This window comes from Rousettus aegyptiacus, unplaced genomic scaffold, assembly GCF_014176215.1.
Source record: "Rousettus aegyptiacus isolate mRouAeg1 unplaced genomic scaffold, mRouAeg1.p scaffold_m13_p_14, whole genome shotgun sequence".
Classification (NCBI taxonomy): domain Eukaryota; kingdom Metazoa; phylum Chordata; class Mammalia; order Chiroptera; family Pteropodidae; genus Rousettus; species Rousettus aegyptiacus.
Window position 1 is genome coordinate 36,706,478 of NW_023416289.1, and position 24,336 is coordinate 36,730,813.

The window sequence follows — 24,336 nt, forward strand, 5'->3', positions numbered from 1 at the left end:
GGCACATCTACAGGGCGGGTTGGGGTTTCTCCAGTGGGGTACTTGAAGTCTGCCAAATGCAAGCGCTGTTCCTCCACACTTTCTGGCCAATGCACCAGAAATCTGTTACAGGAAGCAACACCTGACGGAGGAATTTGGATGCTCAGACAACTTTGTTAGAGGAAGAGTTTGTTAGGCCAGTGGAGGGTGTGAGGCTAAACAGCCCTAAAGCACGATCTCCCCTTGGTTAGATTATTACAGCTTTTATACCTCTGCAGTGTCCATGCAAGGGGTGAGTGAGTCTTTTGTCTGAGGTTCTACATGCACTTTGTGACTCAGGATGGAAGGGGGAGCTTTGGGGCTGCAAGGGAGAAGGAATTTCCAGACCACTGGTCTTATGTATTAATAGGTCATTTTGCCTTGTAGAACAGAACACTGACCTTCACATTATTAGCACTGTTAAAGGACTCTTGAACAGAAAGCCGGAACACCAAGGCTATAAGCAGAAATTAGCACTTACTGATGCCGGCATCGGCTCAGTGGATTCCTATCCAAAGGCTGAGCCCCATCTAAGGCCATGCCACCCTGAACAAGCCCGATCCCATCTGATCTTGGAAGCTAAGCAGGGTCGAGCCTGGTTAGTAATAGATGGGAGACCACCTAGAAAGACCAGGTGCTGTAGATGTTAAAAATAAAAAATAAGGGATTGTACGCTGACAAGGTCCTTGCAATCTGTGAGGTCAACCAAAGGTTGCCTCACCTAAAAAATATATAAATAAATTAACAAAGGCTGAGCCACGACTGTAACATAACAAGCAGTTTTACACAGTCTTATTATTCTTATACAGCTACAGAGATAAGGAAGAACATGAATTGGATTACAAGCTGTGAATCAACAGATGTGAGCTGAAGAGTCCTTGAGGTGGGGGAGGTAGCTATGGGAAAACATGTTAGCTGGAGAGCACTGGAGGGGAGAGGGCAGTCAGGAATGGCCTTTAACCGGCTGAATCTGTCATTTCTGCAAGCCCTTTTCTTTTCATTTTTCAGATGCCTCTTTTCTCTTATTAATACCCTTCCAGATTTGACCACGCTCAAGATAGAACATCATATTGATATGGGAAATGTAAAGAAATTTAAGATGGCTACCCTGTCCAGAGGAATTTTAACAACCTTCTCTCCCTGGAACACTACTTTTCCCACGCATGCGGAACAAAAGACTGCCAAGTATGCAGAAGTAATCAATGTATAAATCTACCTGTCTGCTTTTGTTCAGGGCTCAGACTCCAGAGACTGACTTCTCTTAGCCTGCCAGCATAAATAAACCTCCTTTGATTCTTACTTCGCTGAGTGCTGCTTGGTTCTTCCGGGTACATGGACCAAAATCCACAACATTTTGGTTTCCTGATCGGGAAACCCAATAGCGCTGGGCCTTTGAAGTCACTGGTTTGGGCACAATGCTTAGATGCTGGTTGGCTGAGGCAACTGAGGAACTAGAACGTACATGCCACCCCAGTTGGGTGGTCTTGGGCCCAACTGTGCTTGGTTGACCCCACTCTGTTGTTTCCCCTGGACTCTGAGCGGCGAGAATTAGGAGATTCGGTGGATCCACATCAGACATGGTAAGGCCAGGGCCCCACAGACCCAGACAGACCCACCTTTTGATAGAAGGGGAGACTGATCACCTCTCAAGGGCAAGCGCCCCTCAGGCAGGGACCACCAGGAAGGGAATGTTTTAACCTCTGAGAGCATGTGTGCATCTGTGTGGTTCTCAGAGACCTGTCTCTGAGTTTCCAGTCTGGGACTCCATAGTGAAGAACTATGGGGTCTGAGAGGGCTCCAACCTGTGGTTCCACAGCAACATCATAAGGCATAAAGGTGATTCGTCCCTCCACGGAACAACCAGGCCCGGGGTTTATACAGGTACACCTTAGCCAAAATGTGCTGAAAGTCTCAAGAGAGACATGGCCAGGTAGGTGTCTGAATGATCTCTGAAAAGGGACACCCTACCCTTTGTCTTTGTGGTGTCGACACAGTATTGGAAACATGGGGTCAGGTCAGAGTAAGGCAAAGGTCCTTGAAGATATGTTAAAGAATTTCAATAAAAGTATTTACTTTAGAGGTGGTTATTACTGAATTGATAAAAAGAGGCAAACTGAAGGAATAAAGAAAGTGTGAAAGAAAGTTTGCGGATGTAGTAGAAGGTCTGTGAAGGAAAATCCTGAGAGAAAATCTTGTGAGGGGAAGGTATAGGAGAAGGTTTGTGAAGATTCAGAGAAAAATTTTATGTAATAAAACAAGGTTGGAAATTTAAATAGAGAGAGTAAGCTGATGCAAAAAAAAAAAAAAAAACACAATAAAACAAAAAACTGAAATTGTGTTTAATGTTGTTTAGACTATTGGTCTGATGCAGATGTTTGGAAACATTTTCTGGGAAGAAAACTAGGATTCTGTATTTCTTTGAAACAATTTTAGCATTTTGCGTTGCTTTAACTAGGTTTCTAAGACTTTAGAGACTATATTAACACCAGCCTCTGTGCCTACTTCTCAAAGGAAGCTCCCTGCAAATATGGGGGGAGTTCCACTAAGCCAACTGTTTTAGATTGTATGTTGGAAAATTTTAAGAAAGGTTTCTTTGAGGAGTATAGGGTCATGCTGACCTTGGAAAAACTTTTTGTTCTGACTTCAAATGGTCCGCCTTAGGGATAGACTGGCCCTCAGAAGGGACCTTAGACCTCCTCACAGTGAGAGTAGTATATTGGGTAGTGACAGGGACTCCAGGATATCTAGGCCAAGTTCTGTACATAGACACATGTCTGCAGACCCACGTGGGTCCAGTTCGGCACAAATAGGAAAGGACAGAATAGGGCATTTGTGGCCCACCTGCCTAGGCGAAAGGAAAAGGAGACACCAACAAAATTAATTCACCCAGGGGTCCTAAGGAATATTCTATCTTCTGACTGCCATACATCCTATATCTCCGTCAGTCCCTGTGAGGCCACTTTACTATCAATTGCCAGACAGGCCTCTACCATCAGTGCCTTTGCTGCCTCCTACCACCCGGGAGCCTTGGCCCAACACCATGTCTCTCATCTCATTCAAGTTCAACTTAATAAGAGAAAAGCCTGAAGAACAAGCTTTTGGTGGAGTGCCTGGAAACAAGATGGCTGGGTTAGAATGATTCCTATCCCTTTTGTTAGAAAGCTCATGAGATCCCCACTACAGGGAAAATATAACAAAAAGTCTAAATTAGAGGTAAAGACTGGGGCTAGGAAGTCAACAAATGTGTGAAAAACAGCAGAGATACACCAGGAGGTAACTGACAAATGGAGAAAGCAGCAGGTGTCCCTGTTGGCAGCCGCATTAGGGAACCCAGGTCTAGTGCAACAGACTGCTGTTTCCACATGTCAGAAAGAAACCAAAAGGAAATTACGCTGTAACCAATGTGTCTTCTGTAGAGAGATCTGCCAGTGGAAGATCAAGTGCCCTCATCGCAGGGAAACTGTAAGTCCAAAAGGGCCAGAGAATTTAAAACATCAACCTGAGCCAGTCATCAAAGAAGATTGGGCCAAAGGACAATCCAACTAGGTACAGTCGCAATACAAGTAGGGAGCCAATCAATGATTTGTAAAGTGGACACTAACGCAGTAGCCACGGCCAAACATCAAAAAGGAGTCAGTCAGTTTTGAGAGGCAGCTGAATTCTGTCAGTTCTGAGTACTAGGTTTAAATGTAACGCTTCCCCATATCATAATTACATTAATGAAGAGTCAAGAACATAAGTAGCTGACCAATGCCAAAATAACTTATCAGGGACTGCAGTGCAAAAGCCACGAGTCCGTCTCAAAACTGTAAGTACATCACACCCTGCAGACGGCCTTGGTGCCAGAGGTCTTTCTGGTGTCCAATAACTGGGACTGGGCAGAGAAGAAACCAATGTACGAAAGGGCGCCAATTTTAGCTGCCATAATACAGGGGCCATCTTGAGGGGACCTTAGGCAGTAAAAACCTTGCAGGCCTGGAAGGCCTCAATCTTGGTTGGCCACAAGTGGCATCGTCGGGGCTGAGACATAATTAATGTGCCAACTGCAAAAGGAAGGGCACTAGAAGGGCAAGTGTCCATCCAGCTCTGGGAAGCTGGGCAGGGGTAGACCTCATAAGCCCTCTCCCCACATAGCAAGCCTCTCATGAAGGGGTTGCTCTCTTCTCCAACAATGGAGGAGCAAGCACTTATAAGCTCCAGTCCTAGGAAAAATCCACCAGGATCACAAAAGTAGAACCTCAGGTCACCCTCGACATGGCACAAAGAAAAAAACTGAATTTTTACTAGATATTAGAGCTGCCTACTTTGTCCTGACCCTTCCCATAAGCCTCTGTCTCCAATGCTAACTGCATAGTGACAAGAATAAACAGCCTAACACAAATTTCCTTTTCTACTGTGAGACCAGGATTAGCAATGAAGTTCTCTGCCTCACTTCAGGACCAGGGTCCAGTACAGAAAGCAGCTTATCTGGGAAAGTAGGACACAGCCAAAAAAGGGGACAGCCCCCTTGCCCACACACAATGCATGTTTGTAGGGAACCCAAGTCTAAACCATTGTAGACCACCTGCCCCTATGTCAGAGTTTCCTACTAGCAGGCCAACTCCCTCCCAGTAATCTGTTAAGTCAGCCCTTGAGGCATGGGAGACTTTGCGGGCAAGTTCACTATAAAGAAAAAAATGAATTAGGTGTAGGGGTGTGGATGGGGCAGAGCTTAACCGGCCTGAAGTCTACAGTGGTGAGGTCAGGTATGTGCCATGTCCACCAAGTGGAAAAAAAAAAGGGGAAGATAGGGGTGACAGATGAATTTTAACTTGATGTGGTCATCACTTTGTAAGATATGATATCAATAACATAAATAATTGTTATTTTCTACAACTGATACTAATGTTATATTGTATGTCAAATGTACTTTAATAAAATGAATCAGTAAACAAATCATTAAGTGAATAAAATATTTGATTCCACATAGAACCACAATGAAAATTTTGATAATTTCCTGTTTCACCTTTTGTAACAATTGTGTATTACATTTTATTATGTAAAAAACCCAAAACTAAAAAATTTAAAAACACCTCTCTATATGATGGTGCTATATAATGTGGAATAATTAAAAGATTTCACTATAATTGTCAGAAAATTTATATCCAAAGTCCTCTATCAACATATGGCACACTACATATTCATTCACATGGCTGAAATTATAACTTAAATCTGATTACATTTAAAGTAAACAATTTCATTCACTTCAGATTTATTCAAAGCAAATCCTTATTTTGATTATAGCCTCATAAATGCCATGGGTTAAAATGTGAAGAGAATATCTCAGGTGTAAATTATGAATATACAACTGCTAAATTGTATGTTCTTTGATCCCAACAATGAAAGGAATTATAGATTCTTTTGACCTCGAGAGACCAATGTTGCGTTGTTCATTTATGTTATGAAGTACCCTATGGAGATGGGATAAAACTGTGTTGGTTAAAAAAGAACATGATTCTCTCAACAATATGAGAAAGTGACTAAATTTTATTCATTAAAACATGAACTTGAAGATATAGTCCCAATAAAACTGGCAAAAGGTAATGCAAGCACTTCAGTGTTAACCATACACACACATACTATTCTGGTTCTTTTGATTCAGTTCCCCTCTTATGCACCTGCTCGCTCTACAATTTCCAAGAATAAGCTAACTTTTCCATTAATTTCTGATATACAATAGCTACTACCATTCAATGTAGGAAGTTGCCATTTCTACTGCATGACTTCTACCACTAATAGCCTCCTAGTCACCAATCACTTTCCTCCCATGACAAGACCAGGTCCTTCATTTCTGGACGGTCGGGCTGTTTCATCATCAGTTGGTGGAGCCTTCTTTCCTATGAAAGACTGGCCTGTCCAGAAGCAGGCACACTGAGCAGAGCTGCTATGAAGACTCAGAGCATAGCTTTACATTACGCTCTGCCTTCCCTGATGTTAATTCATACAACAATAAATTTTATAATCAGTGCCCTTGTTTTTCCATAAGACCTGGATATGAATGAACCATGTCTAAAGAAGTAGGCCCTTTTACTGTACTAAGTGCTTCCCAGAGATAAGTACAAAAGGCCTAGAAGATGGAAGATCAACAGACTTAAAACTCATAGTCATGTAGTGTTTTCAAGTAAACAGAATAACTATATCTGTATTATAAACACTAAAGATAATGACTTGTTTGTTCCTGTGTTATACATCATCTTTTCAATTTTAACATAATGTGGTTTATAATGTTTCTATGTAACGTCTCAGGCTAATCTCAGAAAACTGGAGACTAAGTGATTGCTAATATGGATCCTTGACTGTGTCAGTTGTGAGAATTGGTTAAAATTTTCACTACATTCATTACATTGGTGTGAATTATTGCATAAATCCTGAGGACATTGTGTTGGTTAGAAGCATTTCCATGTTCAGTATATTAGTATAGTTTTTGTCCTGCATGAATTGTCATTAATATCCGAAGATGTAAACATCTGATGAAAAGCCTATGGCATTAACTACATTTGTAAGGTTAGTCTCCAAATCTTATAATGTTCCAGTTTTGGTCTTTGAGAAAAAGCATTAACATGCACATTATATGGTTTCTCAAACATAAATTCTGCCATCAAACATAAATTGATGTCTAGTCAATTGTGAGGCCTAAATAAGGACTCTACCCTATACATTCACATGACTTTTCTTCATTGTGGAGTCTCTGTTCTTGTATAACACTTACTCTAATGGTTTTGCCACACACATTGCAATTGTAATGAATCACTCCAACTTTTTCCCAACCATTGATCCTTGAGTAAGAAGATTGCCACACATTAATTTGTTTGCTTTTTCACAAGGATATATATTCCTATAGATTGTAAGAGTGGGCTCTTATGTAAAATTTTGCTGTATTCATGGCATTTGCATGTATGAACTATTTGGTGCATCTTAAGTTAAAGTAATACTTAAAAGCCTTGCCACATCCAGTTCATTTCTAAGAACTCTCACAAGTATAAAGTATCTGATGGTAAACTCAGGTTGAACTCACACTAGAGGTTTTGCCACTCAATACATTAAGGTTTCTCTCCAATACGTATTCTCAGATGTCTTGCATAGTGTAAAGTATGACTAAAGATGTTGCTACACTCACTACATTTGTAGGTTTCTCTCCAGTATGGATTCTCTGATGACTTGCAAGGTATGATTTGTTATGAAAAACCTTGCCACAATCATTACATTTGTGAGGTTTCTCTCCAGTATGGATTCTCTGATGCCTTGAAAGGCTTGATTTCTGACTAAAGACCTTGCCACACTCATTACATTTGTAAGGTTTCTCTCCAGTATGGATTCTCTGATGACTTGCAAGATATGACTTGTTATGAAAAACCTTGCCACACTCATTACATTTGTGAGGTTTCTCTCCAGTATGGATTCTCTGATGCCTTGAAAGGCTTGATTTCTGACTAAAGACCTTGCCACACTCATTACATTTGTAAGGTCTTTCACCAGTATGAACAATTTGATGCCATGCATGATGTGATCTTTGACTGAACACCTTGCCACATTCATTACATTTGTAAGGTTTCTCTCCAGTATGGATTCTCTGATGAATTGCAAGGTTTGATTTATTACTGAAAACCTTGCCACACTCTTTACATTTGTAAGGTTTCTCTCCAGTATGAGTTCTCTGATGACTTGCAAGGTATGATTTGTTACGGAAAACCTTGCCACACTCATTACATTGGTAAGGTTTCTCTCCAGTATGGATTCTCTGATGATTTGCTAGGTATGATTTCTGACTAAAGAGCTTGCCACACTGATTACATTTGTAAGGCCTTTCGTTAGTATGAATGCTTCGATGACGAGCATGGTTTGATTTGTTACTGAAAACCTTGCCACACTCATTACATTTGTAAGATTTCTCTCTACTATGAATTACTTGATGGTAACTTAGGATTCTATGCACAGTAAAGGCTTTGCCACACTTACTATATTTGTAAGGTCTCTTTCTAGGATGGACTGACTGATGGTAAGTGAGGCTTGAACGCACCCTAAAGGCTTTGCCACACTCATTACATGTGTAAGGTTTCTCTCCAGTGTGTATAAACTTATGGCTAGTTAAGCATGAATGCACACTAAACACTTTGCCACACTCATTACATTTGTAAAAATTTTTCCTGGATGCTTTCAGGTCTTTTGTCAGCATTGAAGGATGCCTAGGATCACTCTCATATATAGTACAAACGCTGGCTTGGACACTAGGAAAAACTCTCTGAAGTAGGGAAACAGAGGACATATTACTGAAAGACTTCTTGGCTGGATGACATTCATCAATGTTCCCTTCAGTCTGAAATATCTCCATATTGGCTCGATGTGACTGAAAACTTACACCAAGCCTGTTTTCAATAGGCTCATTTCCAGCATGCTCTCTACCATGTTTACCTCTTCTATCAGTGAGAAGTTTTTTATGAGTTATTGGCATTCCCTTGTAATTTCTTTCAACAACTCTCTGCTGATACACAGAGTCATGCGTATGTTCCCGGATTTCCCTGAAGTAAAAATCTTTGATTACATGGCTTTCATGTGTTCCAAACATCATTGTTTGGAGAACTCCTCCTGCATTACTGTTTTCTGTTGGTTTTAATTTCTTGATCACATATGAAGGATAGATATCTACAAAAATGTAAAGAAATCATAGTTATTCTATTAATTCGTTTTTAAGTAAATGTTTCACACTGAAAACTAACATTACACCAAAAGTAAAGTTATACTAAACACATTTATGAAACTTCCCAAACATGACCCTTAAACTTCTAAAATAATAGAGAAACAGGATTTTTAATCAAAAAAAAAAAAAAAAAATAGTGGTCGCATAAAATTCAAATTAATATCAGGGAAACCTAGTTTCAAACACCCTATGATAAAAACACTCATGTCATGCAAACTTATGTTAGCTTTCAAGGAAAGGGTTATATTTTTCAACCATGAGTCCAAACCATGTAACAACTGTAACCATACCACTATCTCATAACTGAGGAAAAATGTATCATACACATTTTTACATATATATGGGACATTAATAAATCCCAAGTGATAGACAATATATGTTATGATAAATATCCCAAAACATTATGTAAAGAATAATCTATATACACAGTCTAAAACTGTACCACAAATATCCCACTAAGAAAATTAAAACATCAACAAAACATTTTTTTTTAAATAAAAGTTTTTTAAAAATGTCTGTTATAAAACTATCTGGACCCATTATGAAAAGGTATTATAGAACATCAACAAATGGTGTATATTAATTATATTTGAACATAATACATGCTCAAAGACCATCGTCTACATATCAAACTAAAGGTAAACAAAGGAAAGTCAAGAAATCCATGGGAAAACCAGCAGTAAACAACAGGTAACCATATTATAGTAAGTTAACTGTCAAATTCTAAATATTCTCCCTTAAGAATGAAGAAAGAACTTCCAGAAATAAAATATGAGAACTAAAAATGACACGGGAAGGACTGACTTACAAAATATCAGGTCAGGAAAATATAAAACATTATAAAGAAGAATATTAAAAAGAAGCCAAAACTCACCATTAGAATTTTATGACTGCTATATAACAGACAATCCATAGCAGGGCCATTTACTCATCCAGTACACTGCCCCCACAGTATATGTAATATAGTCTGTGCTTCAAAAATTGATTAAGGTGAGGGAACATATTACAAAATAAAAACATACAATATGATACATGCAAAAGTGTATCTTACAATAAAGATGTAACAAAGTTGATATTTCTCATTAAATAAAAGTAACTTTTGAGTCTTCAGTATAAAACATGCAATATCTTAAGCTGTCTAAGAGCACTAATGTGCTTTAAAAAGTCTTGTGGGAAATTACCTATATATTTTCAATTAACGAAAGTAGACTCACAGGGTTAATGTACATAAACCTCATTTACATAGAAAGCGAGAGAAACAGGATTAGAACCTGGACCTACAGACTCATGTTCTGAACCATGACTGCCCACCCAGGCAGTAGATTACAAAGGCTTACAGCAAATACCAGCAGCTTAGAAACAAATACTTCCAGGGACATACATCAGCTGAGCTGTGTCACTATGATAGGGTTGCACAGCCATCCATCCTAAATATGGTTTCTTAGTAATCATCTACCAAGGGTGACTTTTGAAGAATTAAAAAATCTGAACACACCTATAACTTGTAAAAAGCACATAAAACTTCACTGCAAAATTCTACCCAACGTTTTAAAAATAATGAACACCAATGTTCCTGAAACCCCTCACAAAAAAACTGAAAAGGAGTGAACCTTTCCAAACTCATTACAGGAGGTCAGAATTACACTAATAGCCAAGTGAGACAAAGACAGTACAGAAACACTAATAGCTCTAATGAATACTGATGAATGTAACACTGCACAGAATAAGAATGAATAAATGATCACCTCAATTGATGCAGCAAAACACTTGAGAAACATTAACCTTTCATGATAAAAGACACTCACTGAACTAGGAATAAAAATCAGCTCCCTCAAAATAAGAGGACCCATATGACAAGCCTAACACTAACATCGTACTCAATGGTGAAAGACAAAGCCTTTTAACATCAGGAACAAGACAACTATGTCACCTCTCCATGTTTTAATAAAAAATAGTACTGGAAATTTTACATGGAAAAGGCAAAAAATTAAATAGAAGTTGCAAGATATAAAATCGAGATGCAAAAATCAATTTGGATTCTATACATTAACAAAGAATAATCAACATAAAAATTCTGTAACAAGTCTAATACAATATCATAAAATAAAAATGAAGTAAAATATAAGATAAAGTAAAAATACTAAAATAATAAAATACTTAAAGTATAACTGAATACAAGGAGGAGAAAATTGGTGTACTGTCAACAAAAAACAATACTGGACATTTTTAAAAAGTCAAAAAAATGAAAGACATTCCATGTTTATTGACTGGAAGACAATATTGTCAATGTGTCCACAACAGCCAAAGTGATCGATAGGTTCGATGTAGTAACTTTAAAAACTTACGAATTCACTTTTTAAAGAAATATAGAAATCCATCCTAAAGTTCATACAGACTCTTGTCTCTACGTGAACAACCTAACTTGAAAAACAAAAGTCAAAGACTCAAAAATCCATATTTCAAAATATATTTCGAAGTTAAACTAATCGAAACATGTGGTACTGGAATAAAGACAGAGAGCAGCAGAATAAAATAAAGGCATCCAAAATAAAGGGGAAGAGGATATGGCATAAATGATAGAGGCTCTGTCATCTCTCTGCCGACCAAATTAAAGTTGTGACAGAAATGAGGAGCAAACAGCAAGAAAAATCGCCTGGGATCTAGATGAACAAGCCATACAACTAGGGCGAAATCTAAGAAATCACCCTGCAACGGTAAAAGGTGGGATGGGCAAGGACGTAAGGCTGCCCATCTATAGCAGCTGAGTGGAACCGAGGCCACAGCAGTGGCAGCCAGCAGCTGCAGACACCTCTTAAAGGGGCTAAATTCATAAGTGAACTTTCCCGGCGACGGACCTGTTAGTTCTCAGCACCAGTGCATGTTCGGCTGCGCAGGGGGCACCAGAGACTTAGAGGGGGACACTGAGTTGTTGGAGTGAGGGCCAAGGCGAGACTCACTCTGTACAGAAGTGCTGTGGTATCCATTGTTCCTCTCTGTTAAGCCCTCCCTGCTCCCGTGTGTCGACTCAGCGCCACCATAGCTGAGACATCAAACTAGAAAATAGAGGTCACTCTGCCCAGACGATTCCCTAAAACTCTGCCTCCACCAACTTGTGGCCCCATCCAAGCTACATCCAGGTGTGTCCTCCCTTAGTCAGGTGCCCCTTGCTGAGCAGCACAAAGTCTCCCACTGGTGGCAGATGACCTCGGTTTCCGATGTGGCCTTTTGAGGCAACTATAAGCACAGCATCTATGGATTGCTTGCTGAATCTTAACAGGTGGTCCTGGAGGGGCACAGGCGGGGGCTAAATTTGGCCTGCAGCTAAACCCTTCTCAGGACTGTGCCGCTGGACACCTACTACACAAACCCTCACTAATAAGACTGGGAGACTTAAGAGCTTTGCTTAGTAGACAGAAACAGACACTGAAAGGCAGCCAAAATGGGAAGGTAAAGAAGCAGAAACCATAGGAGAGAACAGAACAGAGATCCAGAGAAAATGGAGCCAAGCAATCTAACAAGTGCACAGTTCAAAACACTGGTTACAAAGATGCTCGATGAACTTATGGGAACTGTAGATGAATTCAGTGAGAACTTTAATAAAGAGATAAGAAACATAAAATGGAAATGGAAATTATAAAAGGGAACCAGTCATAAATGAAGAACACATTATGAGATGAGAAGTATATTAAATGGAATAAACAAAGTGAATAAAGAAGATCAAATGATCTATATGGAGGATGGGAAAGTCAAGGACACTCAATCAGAATGGCAAGAAAAAAGAAGCCAAGACTATAATAATAATTTAAGAAGCCTATGGGACACTATTAAATTTAAAAATATCCGTGTCATAGAGGTACTGGGGAGGGCAGGGTGGGGGGGGGGGAGATGTTGAAGAGCTATTTTAAGGAATAATCATGGAAAATTTCCCTCACCTGGTGAAGGAAATAGGCCTACAACCCCAAGAAGCTCAGAGAGTCCCAAGAAAGAGAAATCTAAAGAGGCCTACACAAAAACATATCATAATTAAAATGACCAAGGTTAAATACAAAGAGAGACTCTTAAAAGCAGCAAGAAAAAAGCAGTTAGTTACCTTTAGGGAGCATTCAGAAGACTGGCAGCTGATTTCTCAACAGAAACCATGCAGGACAGAAGGGCTTAACACAAAATATTCAACGTGATGAAAACCCAGGATCTATAACCAATATTTTATCCAGCAAAGCTATCTTTTAGAGTCAAAGGATAGATAAAGAGCTTCCCAGACAAAAACTAGCTAAAGGAATTCATCGGCACTAAGCCAGTATTATAGGAAATGTTGGAGTGACTTCTTTAAGAAGAAAAAACATATGAAAAACAGTTTTAAAAAATAGTAACAACTACATATTTATCAACAAGTACCTCAAATGGAAAATAATTAAGTGCTCCAACAAAAAGATAGGGAAGCTGAATGGATAAGAAAACAAGAATCCTACATGAACTGCCTACAAGAGACTCACTTCAGATTAAAAGATATACACAGACTACAAGGAAGGGGATTGAAAAAGATTGCCTTGATGGACCTAAAGGGTATTGCACTGAATGAAATGGGTTGGCTAAAGACAAATACTGCATGATTTCACGTACATGTGGAATCTAAAGAACAAAATAACAACAACAATAAAAGGAAATAAATTCATAAATACAAAGAATATTTTGAGGGCTACTACATGGGAAGGGGTTGGGGAATAGCAAAAACAAAAAACAAAAACAAAAAAACCCACAAAGGGATTGGGATTAAGGATAACAAAGGAGTAATTGCAAAATAGACATGGAGATGTAGAGTGCAGCATGGAGAAGATGGTCAATAATGTAATAAATATGTAAGGGGGAAGAGAGGTATTATTTTCAGTGGGGTGATCACCTTGTGAATTATGTGGATCTCTGATCACTATGCTGTAACATCTGAAACTGGTATATTATTGTATGCCAACCATAATTGAAAAAAATACTCATTGAATTGTAGTATGTAAATACAAGCAACTAATTGTCTTATATTTCAATAAAGATGGGAAAAAATTAAAAAAACAAATAAATAAAATAAATGGAAATATACATGGTCAAGTGATATTCCAAAGGGTTATCAAGACGACTCAATGAAATCAAAGCAGGCTGTTCAACCAAAGTTGTTGAAAAAATGAGATAAAACATAAAATAAATAAACTTAGAACAATTCCTTATACCATAAAAATAAATTAACTAAAAATATGACAAAAAAACATAAGACCAAAAATTATAAAAGTCCTAGAAGAACATATAAGAAAAAAATCTTACACTGGATTCAACAATAATTTATCCAATATGACAGCAAAAGAACACAAAACCAAAGTAAACAAAGTAAACTGAACTTCACCAAAATAACACTCTCTTGTGCATCTAAGGACACAGTCAATTAAGTGAAAACCCAATCCATGAAATAGGAAATGGTATTAGGAAATCATATGCATCAAATAACATTTTATTGACTACACCATTCAATTACTGAGAAAGGATAAAGGCAAGAACCACCAGATGAAGAAATGCATTGGGTAACCTATGGAAGAAACGTTAGAAGCTTCCATGCCCCATTCAGCACAACCTTCTCTCCAGTCACCAGAGGTTCACTAACCTAGAATATTCAAAAACACTTCCTTTTGGGTTATAGTTCATTACATAGGAGTGATTGATTAAATTATAGACCATTGGTGATGAGCCTGAATCTCTAGCCTTTTCTCCCCTCTCAAGAGTTCAGAAGGTGGGAGTATAATTTCCAACTCTCCAATTATATAGTTGGCTCCCCTGACAAGAAGCCTTCCCGACATCAGCTATTTTCAAAAGTCACCTCACTCACATATACAATGGTGTGATTAAAAGAGACTGGTTATGAATGAGACACCTATTTTAGAAATGGGGTCGAATACCACATACATTTTATTATAAATCACAGTCACATAAACTTCTATCTTCACCATGAACAACCCAACATGTCTCGATTAAATAGTGAGCAAGGGACGTGAGCAGACATTTCTCTAGAGATGATGTGTAAACACATGAAGTATCACTAATCATAAGGACATGCACATCTCAACCAGGATGAGCTATCACCTCACACCCATTATGACTACTATCAAAAAAGCAGGAAAAAACAAATGTCGGAGATGTGAAAAAATGGGCATCTGCATTGCTCTTGGGAAGGTAAAATCCTATAGCGTCCATGAAACATATGAGGGCAGGTCCTTGAAAATTAAACACTGAATTACCATCCGTTATAGACTGAATATGGGTCTCCTACTAGAATTCAAGGTTGAAATCCTTCCAATGACAATGGTGAGCCTGTGGGAAGTAAATGGGTCATGAGAGTGGATCCTCCTGAGAAACCAGAGACCAGCCCTCCTTTTGCCCTGAGAAGGCACAAGGAGAAGTCGGCCATTTGCAACTAAGAAGAGGGTCCTCCTTCCAAATTGACCATGCTGGGCCTGACCTCAGACTTCTAGTTCCAGAACTAGGAGAAATACTTTCCCGCTGTTAATAGGCCACCCACTTGGGTTCTCTGTTATAGGAGTGAGAACAGATGGACACACTGTGTGATCCAGCAACTCGACTTGTGGGAACATATACAAAAAACTTGAAAACAGAATTTCAAAAAAATGTTTGCATACTTGTGTTCACAGAAGCATTATTTATAATAACATAGAGGTAGAAATAACCCAAATGCTTGCTGAGAGATGACTGCACAAACAAAACGTGGTAAACACCTACAACAAGATATAATTCGGCATGCAAAAATAGTCACTTATCCAGTCATTTGCCCTGACATGGATAACCCGAGGATATTATGCTAAGTGACACTAACCAGTCACAAACAGACAAATGCTGTATAATGCAATTTATGGGAAGTATCTAGAATAGTCAAATTACTAGAAAACTAACGACGCTGTTTGCCAGGAGCTGGGGAAAGAGGAAAATAGAAACAAGTAATTTTATTTTAATTAATTTTTTTAGGGGAGGCAACCTTTGGTTGACCTCAGATTGCAAGGACCTTGTCAGCTTACAATCTCTTATTTTTTATTTTTTTACTCCTATAGCACCTGTTCTTCCTTGGTGGTCCCCCATCTAAGTACTAACCAGGCCTGACCCTGCTTAGCTTCCGAAATCAGATGGGACTGGGCTTGTTCACGGTGGCATGGCCATAGACGAAACAAGTAATTTTTAAATACTCATGGTAATCCATTAAATCTGTACTCAAAGAAAAACAACAAAATATGGTGCAGGTAAATTCTGTGAAGCATAAGAATATTAAACGATGTTATGCTGTATCACAATAAAAAGAAAAACATGAGGCCAGGGGAGCTCCCGTTGTATGTATTAGTAGACACATAATTAGTATTATAAATCAATGAGACTTGAAGGGCACTTATTGAAAATTCATTAGTTCCACTTCAGAAGCATCTTTGGGAGAAAAGAAGGAAATGACCTATAGCACAAAAGGGCTAGTATTCAAGGGTCTTTTAAGCAGGAGCAGATACACGCAGGAACATCTTCTGGAAGTAACATGGAGACACACAGAGGAGGCTGATGTGCAGACAGATGGACAGCAACATGCACAGCAAATAAGTGCCAGAGGACAACAGGACAGAACCTGGAGGGAGGACTACAGGATGCAGGTACACTATATAAATTCAGATAGAAAGATGGAAACAAAACAGTCTTGTGTTCACTCAAGGATGCAAATTCCAGTATTTTAGAAATTTTGCAGAAATTATAGGTGCTAAAAGGATGGTGGAGAAGAATTCATTAAAGTGCAAGAAAGCAGCTGAGTTACTCATAAAATACAATAAAATACTTAAGTATTAATTCACTACACCAATGTGGACATTGTGGTTCCAGAAAGGGCAAGTAATAATTAGAAAAGAGCAGTTATACCAGGATAGGATTGGGACAGGTCCAGGGCCCCAGACTGCAAGGCCTCAGCTCTGCTCTGTATGGACTGAGAAACAAGCATCTGATGAAATCCAGTCAGAAGGAGACACCAGAGTGACAGAGACCATGTGAGAGAGCGTGCACTATGCTCCTTAAGTCAAGAAACCAAAGACATTCCAGGGGCCACAGAACAGTGCTGAGATCATGATAAAGATTCTGCCTTCATCTGTTACAACTGCAACCCCACTAAGAATGAAGGAATAGCTTTTACACATTAAAGGGTAGAGTGGTAACTTGGAAAGAAGAAAATTTTCCTTTAAGGGTTCCCTAGAAATAAACTGTTTGCTCACAGAACTTTTTCCCTTGGGGTGAGTTTGCAAACTCTATGAAGGCAGTGGCCTTCTCTCTCTCTTCCTGAGCTCGTACCTGTGTTAACACGTTCAGTATGTTCCCACTGATTTGGTTTTTGTGCTCTTTTTGACTTGCTCTCCAGAGTCCAGGGCACATTCCCTCGCTCCAAAAAGGAGACAATATGCAGATCAGAAAGAGAAATTCCTGCACATAAGAAGAAATAAATATGAAGACCTGTAGTTTTTCCAGAATCCCCAATCTCTGTTCAACTGAGGAATAAGAATAGTACAGATAGAGAAACACAGTTCCTGAATCCATTGATTTCTTGCTTCCTTCTGTGCATACAGAGCAGTCATGTGCAGATAGCGAGCTCTCTTCCAAAAGCTATTCAATCAATATGTAAGAAGAGAAAACAACGAATCAGGTATTTTAGGTTTGCTTTAGGACTTTATATAAACACTTAAACTCTGGAATGACCCCTGATGTAACACAAAGTGGGCAGATCACCTGCAAAATGGCGAGGTTAAATTCCCTGATGCTACCTTATGTTCCAGTAAACAGAGTTTCGATCTCAGTCATGCAGCCAGAGTCTCCCAAGAAGCACCCAAGGGAAAGGAAGAGACCCCCGGGACAGATTTTGACTCTGGAGGGAAGTCATCCTCACCCAGGAAGAGCAGGTTCTGGTAGCTCTCCAACATCACCTCCCTGTACAATGCACGCTGAGCTGGTGCCAGGCACTCCCACTCCTCCTGAGAGAATTCTATAAATACATCACTGAATGTCAACCATTCCTGAAAGGAAAGCACATTTTAGCAAGGGGAAATGGTGACAGTTCTTACCTTCACTCAGAATGAGGAGAGGAGACATAAAAAATCAATGCAGGTGGAGAGTTCTGACAGATCCGCTTGGGATAATTTTGAGCACGTTATGTGTCTGCAATGTTGTTTTCTATTACTTTCCCATAAAAGGTTACGACAGCCCATAATTCAGGGAGGGCCTCTCATTTTTTCAAACGATACATTAAATTACAATTAAAATTCAACACCGGGCTGTCTACAAAGAAGGCTTAGATGTTATGTTCTACACATTGAGTGATATTCACTGTCTGCATGAGCTAGAGCATGAGAAGTGTCTTGAGAGATGACAAAGTCCACAACGTCTTTTAAAAAAAATTCAGAGTCTTAAATTGTGATAACAACAGCCATGAATAAACGTTCTGAGCACATCCTATATGCATTATGCTTTACATATTTTAACTTGTTATCAACCTAACAGCTCACTACAGTCAAACCTGTTCCCATCATACAGAGGAGAAAATGTGTAAGAAAATCTACAATACTCAAATCAGGTCAAAATCTAAGATCTGATCCAGCAAACACCTGAACTTAGTGCTGGGATTTAGACTGAATCTAAAAAAAAAAAAAAAAAAAAAAAAAAAAAAAAAATCAAACAGTTATGTAACAGACAGAGCTCATAAGTGCTCTGACAAAGTGTCCTCTCAGAAAATGAAAGCAAGTTCAAGGTTAATGACACTGAACCACAAACAAGGTCATTACATTTGCACAGGTACACACACGCACATGAGGTATCTTTACTTCTAGTTAAATCATTAACATGATAGCATTGACAAAAATTAAGGCCATAACAAATGTTTAAGATATTGTTGCCACTGCTAAAAAATATAAAACTTACTTATGAAATGAGTTTTTATAAAAATCATACACTTTTGTAAAAAACATGCATGCACGCATGCACATTTATATAAACAAACCAATTACATGAAAATTTATTTCTTGACATATTTTTGGATGACTTTATACATTGCTGTTTTTATCATGTGCATTTCAGCATCTTGGGTTAATAAAAATGTATCAGGGGTACTTATTCTCATTTTTCAAGATTGCCTAATAAAGGAGGCTAGTTAAAATTATACAACTGAAAATATAGACTACCTAACTCCAGTTTCTATAAAATACTCAATGAAACACATAAACACAAATTTATCTATTGACATTTAGACATGTAGGCTTTAACAAAAGCCAAATAGTGTACTGGTTTATTCTACCCATAAAATGAAAATTCAAGATTGTTATAAATCAATTTAACAGATCAAGATTTCAAAAATTCTCACACTTGTGGTCACTTGAAAAATTTCTTCAGTAATTAGAAATCAAAACAAAAATGAAATTGGAGAAAAACTTGTAATTAACCAGAAACATCTGCCAAACATTTTGAATAGCAAAAAACAGTGGATGCATTTGCATTGAAATTATAGTAAAGAAAGGGGGATGACCAGAGCTCCTATCTCAGCAGAAACCAGAACAAAAAAGAGGGAAAAATAGATTGAGGGAGACAGAGTCAAAGCATAGAACTGTTAATATTCACGAATGAAAGTATAAAGATTGGTTATTAATAAGAGGAGGAAGTAAGATATTCCATGCAAACCATACCCTAAAGAGAGCCAAGTGGGTATATTGTATGAGAAAAAACAAAGACAAAAACTGAAAAGATGAAAAGGACATTATAATGGTAAAAGGGTCCATTTACCAAGAAGTTATAACAATTATAAATATGGATGCATAAATCATTAGAACCTCCAAATATATGAGATAACTGTGAACAGAAATCCAGGTAAAAATAGGCACCAGCACCGTAATTGCATGAGACCTCAGTATTTCAGTTTTAGTCATGGATACACCAACCAAACACAACATCCATAAGGAAACATAACACTTGATAACCCTATAGAATGATGGAGTTTAACAAACATATACAGAACTCTCCATCCAGCACCAGCAGAAAACACACTGTTCTCAAGCACACATAAAACATTCTCCATGACCAACCACATGTTAGCCGCAACAAAAATATGAAAAATTGTTTATAAATTGCAATCCTAAAAAGTATCCTTTCTAACCACAAGGAAATGACATTAAAAACAAATAGCAAAAAAAACCCTCAGAAAAATCCACAAAATGTGGAAAAAGAACAAGTCATTCTTAAACAACCAGTAGCTCAAAGAAATCACAAGAGAAATTTTTAAAATCTGGATGAAAACAAGAGTGAAAATACAAAAATCAACAGGATGCAGTGATAGCAACACTAAGAAGTGCTAAGTGGTATTTACATTAAAAAAGAATAATTTCAAATCAGAAATCTACTTTTACACCTCAAAAAAAAAAAAAAAAGAATAAACCATGAAACAACTTACAATTGTAAAAAGTAACAAGGATCAACTAATCTACATTAAGAGAATGAATACACAATGCTGTGTGTCTGAAAGCTTTAGCTCTAAGATGAGGAGAAAGGCAAGGATGCATAATCTCAGCATTACTACTCAACAAAGTACTAGAAGTCCTAGATAGAGCAATTAAACAAGAAAAATAAAAAAGTCATCCAAATTGAAAAGAAGGAAAATTCTTTTTCGCACATGAAACGAGCTTACATGTAGAATACCAGAGATTACACACATGCAAAAAATGTTACAACTAAGAAATTACTTAAGGAAAGTTCTAATGAACAATCCTAACAGAAACTTAAGAAAACAATCCAATTAATCATAGCATTAGGGAGGATAAAATACATAGGAATAAACATAGCCAAGAAAGTGAAAGACTTATACACTGGAAATTACAAAACATTGCTAAAAGGAATCAAAGGATGTACAGATAAACAGAAAGACATTCCTTACTCATGGACTGCAGGACTTAATGTTGTTCAAATGTCTATGCTACTACCCAAAGTGCTCTACAGATCTGATGGGACCACCATCAAAATTCCAAATGCAATTCTGGAAAAAAACCAAAAGCACTAGAATTCACATGGAATAAAGAAAAAGTGACTGAAAACTGTTGAAACACTCTGAAAATAGAAAAAGTCAGAGGCATCACTTTTTGAGACCAAAAAACATATTACAAAGTATAATCAGGTCGGTGGGACACCGGCATTAATCTAGATACATGAGCCAATACATGAGCCAATAAAACAAAAGAGAATACCCTGAAATAAACCCCTGCATATATGCCAACTAAGACAATACAATGAAGAAAAGTCCATTCGCTAAATTGTGCAAGAAAAACTGGATATCTACATGATAAAGAATGAAGCTGGAACCTTACCTGTATCAAAAAGAAACTTCTGTATGTCAAAGGATACGATCCATAGGATGAAAATGCAACCTCCAAGAAATGTGAGAAAAATGATCTAAAGACTCTCCAACTGATATTGCAGGTGATTTCCAATTTTAAAATGGATAATGGAATAAAACACTCTCTGTCACCAATGTCTGTGAACTTTCCACTCTATTCCCAATCATGAAGACTTTGAAGTCGGTGACTCATTCCTTTAGTTTCGAATGCATCATAAAAGCAGTCAAAAAGGTTTTTGCCTATTGGTCCCTTTTCCAGAACTAAGGTATTTGTGACTGCCACTATGTCTACATGCATCCTTTTATCCTGGTTGAGAGAGGTGAGAGCGCATCCAAATATGGCTGCTGAACAATCCCCATTGCCCAATGGCACTGACACCATGAAGCCCACAACCGGTCTCAAATCCAATGCTGTAAAACCCTGCCCAGGACAATGCCCAGTGGAACTTCTTCACAAGTACCATGTTACTGGATTATGGTAAAATGAAATCTAACTAGAGAAGAGAGGAACTGAGTAAGGCCCAGGTTGAGTATGAACAAACATTAGGCAGAACAATTTAGAGTCATAGAAGATCAGCAAGTCAAAGGGCATTCCAGGAAGGACAGACACAACAATCAACTGAGAATATGACTTTACCTGAGAAAGAGCCATTGCTGACCTTTTCTTTCCTCCTCTTCCTCTTCTGGGCTTCTTCCTCATGCAACAAGTCTACAAGTCAATCTGGAAAGTTGATAATACACTGTTTATCATCATACCACCTTCCTGTGCCACCACCGTGCACACAGGAAGACTTCACCACATGGAAAAGATAGTATCTGCTGCCCCTGCCATACGGTGCATTTAGAAACAGTAAACTGCTCCTCAGAGACCAACAAATGAAGTTTCCCCTCCCTTTCTTCAGATGACACTCACTGCAGCAGTGGGGACCTTGGCTGACCTGACACTGTCCTTCAGGTTACAGACCTGGCTCTGATCTAACCCAATGCAGAACAGAACCCCCTCACACCAGATCTCAGCCCCCCAAAATGGAGGACCCAGAGCCTTACTGCTCAATGATGGATACAGATTAGAATCACCTGAAGCACTTAAGTATTATTGAGGCTGGGCCCACTCCAATTATTTCAATGACACTTTCTACTCAGGGGGTACAAAAGATGTTACAGCAAAAAGTCTTAGCAATGTAATGTGAAGCAGGATTCAACACTGTCTAGACCAGGCAACACTAGTACATCTCTCACCTGCTTATTCCTTCCTAGGTTTGTTGAGGCATAACGGATAAATACAAATTATGGGTGTTTAAGGAGTATACCAACATTTAAAATACATATACAATGTAAAATATCAGAACCAACTGATAACCATCAACTCACATGACTTTTTTATGTATGTGTGGTGAGAACACTTAGGACTTATCTCAGCAAATTTCAAGCATACAATACAGTATGATGAACTGTACTCACCATATGTTAGGCAGCCACATGTTATTGATTTTAGAACTGAAAGTTTGTATCATTTGACCACCATTGCTTCATTTTCAGGACTCCCAGGCCCTGGTAACCATCATTCTCTCTGGTTTTGAGTTTGACTTCAAGATAGCATATTTGGCAAGATCATGCAGTATTTGTCTTACTCTGGCTTAATTCACTTAGCATAATCTCTAGTTTCAAGTATGTTGTTCATTCCCTCTTCCATTTTTATGGCTAAATAATATTTGTGTCTTTAAATATCTGTATCACGTTTATATTCTCTATTCATTTGTCAATCTTGGCTGTTGTGAATAATCTAGTAATGTGCATGGGAGTGCAGGTAACTTTTCAAAATACAATTTCGTATCCTTTGGATATATACTCTAAATAGGACTCCCCCCTTTCTTCACTACTATGAATTTCCCTCCCTCCTTCTGTACCTCTACTGCCATTTTTTCTTTCTCTCTTTATAACCATTGGCTCATTTTGTTCCTCTGTCCTAACGTTTCAAGAGTATTTGAACCATACTAATGATATATGCAGGTAAGCAAGCTCTCAAATGCTACCCAGATCAATTCTGCACTTTCATGCAGTTAAAAAAAAAAAAAAAAAGGAACGTAAGATAGATTACATGAATGTGAGAGAAAGTGAGGCAGGGATAGAATCGCACTGTAATTATTACAGTAACCAAATGATGCGGTCTCCAGGGTGGTCAAGTCTGGAGGGGTTTAACTTCTGGCACATCGAAGGTGTATTTACCTGAATGTATAATAATGGACAAGGCTGCATTCAAAATCTTTCATTAAAGTCACAGGCCTTGGGTGTGACTACCCACTCACCATTACTGCACAGTTAAGAATTCCTGATTCAGTACAGAACCTCTTCTTCCACTACAGGATCCTCCATTTGCTCACCATCTCCTCTCTGGAAATTCCAATTTTCTCTGAATTTCTATTTTCCACTCCTGTTACTTTCGCTCTCACTATCTCCTTACAAATCCCTCACTCATTCTCCACATTGGCATCTGTTCTCACTCTTCTTCCCTCACTTACTTTATTTCCCTCTCCAGGACCGGTTCCTCCCCACTCCTTGGCCGCACAGAAACAGTGGGATGTAATAAGACGCCTGCCTCCCCAGGAAGCACATTTTTCAGTGGGGTAGAACATGGGATGGGAGACCAAAGGGTGGAACAAGTTAAGCGCATAACTGCGGAGTCAGAGGAAGGGGCGCTACAAAGCAGAGATCTGAGGAGCAGAAGGACTGGGCCTGAGAGGGACGCGAAAACAGGGCGGGTTCGCTGTCTCAGAAGAGGGGTGGGGTCTCCAGAATGCCAGCACTGGGGAGAGGACGCCGCGTCTCCTGGGCCGGGATGGCCCGCGCGGCCTCAGGGACCGCAAGGTGAGGATGGGCCCCGAATCCACCTCACTGAATGCTGTGAGGGCGCCTAACGGACCTCGGGCAGTAAGGTCAAGGAAGGATTTTAGCAAGGAAACCGAGGCGCAGGGCAGGTTACGTGGACCTAAGACGGAGAAGCGAGGGCAAGGAGCAGCCCAGGAACCATTTCACGCGCCAGGGGACGTGCCTGGCCCCTACGGCGACCCCGGAATTTAAAAAGGGACAGGCCGACTACGGGGACGATAAGGTCCACGGCCACTGGCCCCTGTATGAAAAAGGGAGAGTTGAGAAA

General features: G+C 38.9%; 3 pseudogenes; 1 reads left to right on the forward strand and 2 right to left on the reverse strand.

Annotated features, from left to right (window-relative positions):
* The first annotated feature begins 546 nt into the window (after positions 1-546).
* Positions 547-664, forward strand: LOC118611708 (annotated as a pseudogene).
* Positions 665-5,526: 4,862 nt separating this feature from the next.
* Positions 5,527-21,897, reverse strand: LOC107506343 (annotated as a pseudogene).
* LOC118611886 lies at positions 15,841-15,959 on the reverse strand (annotated as a pseudogene).
* Positions 21,898-24,336: the final 2,439 nt, after the last annotated feature.